This window comes from Equus przewalskii, chromosome 14 (assembly GCF_037783145.1).
Source record: "Equus przewalskii isolate Varuska chromosome 14, EquPr2, whole genome shotgun sequence".
NCBI lineage: Eukaryota > Metazoa > Chordata > Mammalia > Perissodactyla > Equidae > Equus > Equus przewalskii.
This window is the reverse complement of record NC_091844.1, coordinates 39,064,880-39,073,153: the sequence shown is the minus strand read 5'-3', so window position 1 is coordinate 39,073,153 and position 8,274 is coordinate 39,064,880. Positions and strand designations below refer to the sequence as shown.

Sequence of the window (8,274 nt, the reverse complement as noted above, 5' to 3'; positions counted from 1 at the left end):
CACTAGGCCTCCACTGATACTTCCCTGGTAGGAGGGGTAAAAGTGTCTTAATACTGCCCCCAATGTGGACCTCACTGACACCAGAGGTGGGGTGAGTAACCTCCGGCCTCATTACTACCAGGCGGTCATGAAAGTCCAGACTCTCCACTAGGCTTCCTCTGACACCACGCTGATGGTGGTGGCAGTGGCAGGAGAGTTGGGGCACTTCATTAGAGGCTAGCTAAAGTGCTAAGTCTGAGCTCTTGACTTGTCCTCTATTGATGTGGGTGGGGTTGGGGCCACAGTCTTTTCCATCAGGTTTGGCTGGAGTATAGCAGTTATTGCCTAAAGGTTTTCTGTCTTACTAGGCTGCCCTTTTCCAGGTCCTTGGCTAAAGAGAGTAGGCTTTTGTTGGGGCTTTCCTTCACTTGTGCTAGTTGCCAGGTTCTTCAGCTCCAAATCTAGGATATATGAGGCAGAAAGACAACCCAGAGGACTCACTCCTGTCTTGTGCTTTGGGTCTTGAGATCCCTACTTGGTCTACCTTCTCTCTACCTTTTAGAATCTTCCCATGTTTGTTTTCAGATCACAGACTTTTAAAACCTAAAGTATCTTGGAGAGACATGATCCTGTTTAATCACTTTATTTTACAGTAGAAGAAAATGAACCCCAAGGTTACAAGATAGCTGCAATGTTGGAAATAAATTCCAGAGTTCAAAGTGCTTTTTAGTGCATCATATTGCCTCAGTCAGATGGCTTTGTTTCATTTTATTAGATGTGTACTTAAATTAATTGAAACCTTTTCCTCCAGATGCTCAAATTTAGGGTGAAAATTTAGAACCGTATATTTTGTCCAGCAAATAATCAAACACTTTGTAAATTAAACTTATGAATCATTTTCTACTGTGTAAGTTTGAACCAAAATAAATTTTTATAAGAAGATACTGAACATCCACTTTATGTAAAACACTGTGCTAATATAGTCTGTAAAATGTTACCAATCCACTGGTAATGTTCCATCTCAAAAACCTCTGACGTGCAAAAATGTCCCAGGTGTTTTTATTTAAAGACAAGTTATTAAAACTTGATGCTGTTCTTTTAGGAAACTGGTCTGTTTCCATATGCATTTCTTTCATTTGTTTTTTAAATTTCCTATTGGAGTACCTGTCTTGTTTTAAATCTTTCATCAGTGTACAACTCCATTGACATAACTGCCAATGGAAGATGTTTATTTAATCTATTTAAATTGCTGTTCCACAACTGAGTTTTCCAAGAGGATTTCCTAAATTGCTTCATAGATGAGTTCAAGTGACTTATTTTTTTCCTCCCAAGTATTAGGCAGATACCAAATATAAAGCTATATTATTTAGTCTGTCAAAGCTTTGTACTATGAGTAATTGGTAATTTGTTTTCCTAATTGCGAATTAGAAAGGTCTCAAAGAGACTAATTCTGACAGCTCTGGGTAGCCTTTTTTGGTCAAAATGATATTAAAACATTTTTTTTTTTTTTTACAAAAGGCTATGTTTGCACATTACAGAACAATCCGAAAATATTGACAAGCAAAAATGTCCTGAAAACATTTATAATTCTCCCAACCTAGAAACTTAATACCTTGACATCAAGGTGTAGGCTTCCGGACCTTTTCCTAGGACATGTTTAAATATATACGTACATGAATGTTTTAGTAGAAAAAACCCTCAGTTATGGTACTTCTACAGCATCTAGCACAGGGCCTGGGGCTCTTAGGCTTTTGGGAAAGAATGAAACATGTTATTATACATAACATTTGTTTGGGGGCTTGTGTTACTAATCTTTTTTTATTACGTTACCTCTTTAGGTTTACGCAGGTGTATGCTTTTAGACTTAATTCATTTTATACTATTTTACTTTAGTAGAAATAGGCTTTCAACCATAAGATACATTTTTAACAACTAGTTGAGGATAAGAATGAAAGAAAGGACAAGGCCGAGTGAGACTGGTTGATTTCTAAAGTAGTCATTGTTTGGGGTTATTTCTAGCCTATTTGCCATGCATAAGCATGAATATCTCATTCTGCTAGTTATGAATCAAGAAGTCAAGTGTTTATTAAACCCTCCAAGAATTTTGTTTTTGTTTTAAAAAGTAGCATTTATTATTTTCCTGACTATAAAAAAATGTTCATTATAGAGAATTTTAAAAAATTTAAAAGTTCAAAGAAAATTTAAGTGGCCCATAATCCTACTACTCAGCAATAACTACAGTTAACGTTTTTATGTAGTTGCTTCTAGTCATTTTTCTATGCATATGCATTTGTTTTTACAAAGTTACGATGACACAACTATGTGATCAAATGAACTTGAAACACATTGTTAAATTTCCATAAATTTTAAATGACCATATTTAAACATAACCATAAATTAATATATCAATTTATTTAAAGATTTTACTATTGTTGACTTAGACTGGATTTTCCAGTCTTTGTCATTATACATGACACTGCAGTAAACATCTTTTTGTGTGTGTGTGAGGAAGATTGGCCCTGAGCTAACATCTGTGTCAGTCTTCCTCCATTTTATATATGGGATGCTGCCTCAGCATGGCTTGAGGAGCAGTGTGTAGGTCTGTGCCTGGGATCTGAACCCACAAACCCTGGGCTGCTGAAGCAGAGTGCATGAACTTAATCACTATGCCACTGGGCCAGCCCTGTGCAGTGGACATCTTTTATATAAAAACCTTTGCTTTGATTTCTATTTTCTCTGGATAGATTACTAGGAGGGCAATTACTGGATCAAGGGTCATAAACTTTTTTAAAGTTCTTAAGATATTTTGCCAAAAAGAATCTCAAGAATTTGAAGTATAGTTTTTAAATTTCATCTCAATTTTTAACATGCAGATAGAGACACTCAAGGTGATATGCTACTGGACAGGAAAAAAAATGTGCACTTATCATAGATAACACATCCATGTATTAAAGTTGCTTCCACCTGTTCAGAACGGATTCTAGTAAATTGTACATTTCTGGAATTAATCATTATATTCTATGAATAAATTAAGAAAAGCCATACTAAAAATTAGTTGCAGTGGAAACATTTTTAGTAGTCTGTTAATTATAGTCTTATGCATGTCTGAGAAGACACAGCTGCTTTCATTGCCAAGCAAGCTGCACTAATATTAAACAAATGTTAAAGAAGCAAACTGGTAAAGAGAATAACTACCAGCAGGAAGTTTAGGTGTTCACACAGAGATCTGGTCTCAGGCTCTGTGCTGTTCCCCAGCCATGCTGGTCAGATCTCATTACTAAGAGCGGTGGTTTTCTGTTGTTATCCTCAACCTTGCAAAGAACTCTGCTGATGGGGAGCGCTGGGTCAGTATGAAGGGTTGTATGTATACTCATCAAATTGCCCTAAGACTCAAGCTTTCTCTCACAACCATTTTCTTTTTCACTCAAGGTATGTCACTGTCTTCATGATTGCCATTGAAGAAAATATTCTCTTGGAAAACATAAGGTCGTGCAGAATTTCTAACAGTGAAATCTCATTGGTCATATCCTATTCTGATGCCTCATGGAGTTTGTCATTTTTGGAGCTGCTATATTGACCAATACAGACGTACCTGTATTAGGTGGGTACAACAACTATCGGTTTAAGCATCCTAAAGAACTGGGCTCTTTTTCATCCTGTTTCTACACACGTACAGGCAACCATGATTGTTCAGAATACCCAATTCACAAAATATTTGATTCATAAATTTTAATTAAAGCCTTAAATTCAAAATGTTTCTGAAACTGGTGAAACTTCAAAATGGAACATCATAAAATGAAAAAGGAGGGGCTGGCCCCGTGGCCGAGTGGTTAAGTTCATGCGCTCCCCTGCAGGCGGCCCAGTGTTTCGTTGGGTCGAATCCTGGGCGTGGACATGGCACTGCTCATCAAACCACGCTGAGGTGGCGTCCCACATGCCACAACTAGAAGGACCCACAACGAAGAATATACAACTATGTACCAGGGGGCTTTGGGGAGAAAAAGGAAAAAATAAAATCTTTAAAAAAAAAATAAATAAAATAAAATAAAATGAAAAAGGAGTCAATGTATTCTTTTTAAATAGCCAAACACAGCCTTCAAACACAAAAGCACCAACAACTGGTGCCTTGCTTGTTTTGACAAACTATTCAAATAAATTTTAATAGAAATTAAAAATGTGTAAATTCTGCTGCACAGCTTATAATCACAATGCTTAGTATAATATATAGTATATTGCACACAGAAAATGTGACTTTAATGCATACCACTAGCAAAAGTACCTAACTTTTTAATGCTCTGTACTTGCGCATATTTTTGTTAGATATGTTTGATATCACAGACTTCAGATGTCTTTTATAATTTTGTGTTCCTTTGGTTGATTTCCACAACAGATTTGCATGCCCCTAACCCATCCTGGTTAATATTTCTTTATATCTGTATCTGAAGTTTGGGAAAGTGACCTGAATGAACAAGCCTTGACTGTGGTGTCACCAGTCTTTCAGTGGTTATGTTAATAACATGTACATATATTTCACCTCCATCTCTTTTTCCTCAGAAACTGTCATGTGTGAAATCATAATGCTGTTTCCTTGATGAGTTTTATCATAAAAAACATCACATTCATTCTGCATGATTTTTTAAAATTAACTTTACTGGGGTATAACTTACATAAAATGCACCCATTTTAACTGTACATCATGATACACTTAGATAAAATGTATGCACCTGCACTCTGCATGATTTTTAACTTAGAGGGATGTGTGACCTGAGTTCAATACTAAATGGTCACTTACTAGCTATGTGACCTTGGGTAAGTTACCTTAACTTCTCAAAGCCTCAGTTCTTCTCTCTGTAAAATGAGGATAATGACAATCTCATAGAGTTGTGAAGATTCACTCTGCTACCATCTACTGCTGAATAATTTCTGAAGGACAAAGTTCCACTAGAAATAAGTAGTTATGAAGTCAGGCAAAAATTCACAGACGCTAAAGCGTAGCTTCTGCAATTGTTCCAGTACGATGCTAAGCACTGGAAGCAGGTTGGTGGCGGGTTTTTTTTCCTTTACACTCCCTACAAGCGTGAAGGCAACGTTCTTCAGCGTCTGAGAACGTGGGCGAACTGTATGTGCTGAATGACGTGGCTTCGCTTTGGTCACAAGGGCTTCTGCCAGCCAATGAACAACTTCCTGTGAATACAGTCTGACGTCAGACATGGAGAAACCCATACGGCAGTGGCTTCATGTCATCCTTGATTACGTCTGGATATATACTCGGAGATTTTTTTCTTTTTTTTCATTTATTTGTTTATTTTTGGATGTACATCATAATATATTTCCGATTCTGTGTAGATTACATCATGTTCACCACCCGAAAACTAATTACAGTCCATCCCCTCACAGGTGAGCCTAATCACCCCTTTTGCCCTCCCTCCTCCCCGCTTCCCCTGTGGTAACCATCAATCCAACCTCCAATGTTATGTGTTTGTTTGCCGTTGTTTCTGGAGATTTTCACCCCCACATCTTTCAGATAGCCGAGGGGAACAGTGAAAACAGCCATACGCATTTTCCAGCTTCGTGCCTACATTTCTCCAAATATTGCTCTCTGAACTTGGTCTGCAAGTATCAGGTCAGGTGTCTACTGTAATTAACAGGCATCCTGGGGACTGTAATTAAAAGGCAGTTTGAAATTAGTGATACTTTGATTCTAGCCATTTGTATTTTATAACTCACAGTGAATTCGCCTCAAAAATGTTTAGTCCTCTCATGTCCTTGCTCCCTGGTTTTTCTTCGGTTAGGCACTTTGGAATTCAGCTGCATTCTTCTACTTTCAACAAGTTACCTTCCTACCACTTCCATTTGGGTGGAGCCAGAAGGAAGAAACGCCCAAACAGATCTTCAGGATCCACCCTCCCCAATAGGTTCTCACGGCAGAGATGCGCCTGGCAGGAGCTTCAACCCCAAGGCCACCCGCCGCCGCGGGTTCCCAAACCCGGATAGGGCCCTAATGGGAAAGCAGCCTGGGTTCGCCTCGGCCCAGCCTCCGCCAAGTCTTCGGGATCTGACGACCCACAACAGCGCGAGGGCGGAGGTACCGGAGGAAGCAGAGGAAGAGGAGGAAGAGGAATTGCTTTTGTCGAGGCTCCGCCCGGCGCTAGCCAGGCCTCGTGGAGCCTCCGGGGCTCGGGGTCCCCAGGGGGCGTGGCCTCAGGGGCGGAAGCGGAGCGCGGGCGGGGGCTCAGGCAGCGCGCGGCGCGGGGGAGGGTCGGAGCCTCACCGGGCGGGGCGGGGCGGGGCGGGGCGGGGCGGGGCGGGGCCGCAGGGCCTCCCCAGAGCGGGCGGCGGAGCTGCACTAGTCCGCGCGCGGTAGGGCGGAGACCCCGTACCCGAGGAGAAGGCAAATTCTTAAGAAGGTCTCCAGTTCTGCCCATCCTGCCCCACAGTGTAAGTGACCAGTGCGGGTCGCCAGCCCGAGAGCCGGCAATCAGGGTAGCTTCTGTTTTCATTTTCACTTTCCCGCCCACGCCTCAGACTTGGAGCGGAGCAAGGCGTGGGGGCCAGCCCTGGTGTCACCGCCTCCGCCGCCAGGCTGGTCCCCTACCGGCGGCAGGCGAGGGCACAGGGGCAGTGGTGTGGGGGTTAGGTGCTCTGCAGGGTGCACTCTCCAAAATGCTACCCTGCCCCGAGATTTCCGCCATCGAAGCAGTCCAGGATAAAATGCAAATATACTGGGGTCTTAATTAGTAACTGAAGTGTTTCTGGCCCCCAGCTATCTAAAAATATTCTTCTGGTTTAAGAGATTAAGTGCCTTTTTCTTCTTTTTCTTTCTAGTGGAAAACTGGACGCTGAGAAGTACACGCCAGATTTGGCGGCCAGGCTAGTCTGAGAGCTATAGGACATGGAGCACCCCCAGGGGAAGCAAGACAGGATTCTCTCTCCCTCCTAGATGTGAATGTGTGACATAGCTCCGCTCTCAACTCCTCTTTGCAGATGATTTGTGTTGTCAGATAATTCAATCTTTCTAGTTTTGTGACAGCTTCTTAACTGAATTCCTCCACTTTTAGTTCAGCTTAAGCCTTGATTGTGTCATCTACCCCAATGCTAGACGAAAGAGTTAAAGGACCAAAAGAGAGTAAGCCTTTTAAAGAAAGAAAAGAGCTATATAATTGCCTAAGTAAAGCATACTTCAGCTTTCATAACTGCAAAATACGTTCAGTTTAACCAACCAAATTTTGTGCTGGACCCTGGGATAACACATATGTACTATAGATACTCTAGTAGGGAAGATAGATGAATAGAAAGACAACTATAAGTCAGTGTTATACCTTTAATAATAAGAGCACATACTAGGTACAAAAGTGGCTAACTGAAGGAGTGACTAATTCTATGAGGTATCTGGGGACGGGGGTATAAGAAAAAGGTTTCAGCCAGGAATGATGCCCATCAGAGGGGGTGTTTGAAGCATTAGCAGGAATGGTTAAAAAAAAAAAAAGCTCATGAGGTAGATAGTAATAAATGACTACGAAATACTGATTGACAACACAGAAGAAAGTAAACTGTAAAGAGGTGAATTCTCTTAATTTTAAATTATCAGCAAAGAGATTAGTTGAAAAATGGGGTGAAGGAATAAAGAACTCCTTTTAGTCAAGTCTTAAAAGTTACAGAAGTAAAATAACGCTTCCATAATTCCCACTCCAGTAAAGACCAGTGTTGTTACATTGGTGTATGTTCCTCCAGGGTGTGTATTCATGACTGACCTAGTTTTCTGTAGAAATGGAATCTTCATACACTGGAGGTGGTGTAGGAAAGTGGTTGCATGTGCTGGCTTAGGCAGTCTGGTCTGGAGTGCAGGGTCCACTCCTTCCCAGTTCTGTCATCTTGGGAAGTCATTTCTCTTCACCTCAGTTTCCTCCTCTGCAGAATAGGGCTATAACTGTGTCACTTGTCGGTTGAGATTTTAAATGTCAGCAGAGACGTTTTGTGCATGGAAAGGAACCCATAAAGTGGCTTTTGTTTTAATTGATATTTAATTTATTAGGAGTGTAAAATTTAATTCTAGTTACTAAGCAGTGAAACCCAAATCTCAAATTCACTTATAAATCTATCAATTTTATGTTAAAATAAAACACTTTTCTTGTTCTTTGCTTAATCCTCAGTGAACATATTACTTTGACATATTAAACTTCCCATTTAAACACTATAAATGGAATAGAATTTTCTTAAGTATTACATATTAAAATCACAAAAGCACACAAATCTAACACATTAAATCCTCTTACATATTTATATAGTTTATAAACC

General features: G+C 40.4%; 1 long non-coding RNA gene across 1 annotated transcript; it reads left to right on the top strand.

Moving 5' to 3' along the window:
• The first annotated feature begins 6,227 nt into the window (after nt 1–6,227).
• LOC139075754 (uncharacterized) lies at nt 6,228–7,490 on the top strand. The gene is made up of 2 exons (XR_011526515.1): nt 6,228–6,417; nt 6,805–7,490. It is a non-coding gene; the product is annotated as an uncharacterized lncRNA (long non-coding RNA).
• Nucleotides 7,491–8,274: the final 784 nt, after the last annotated feature.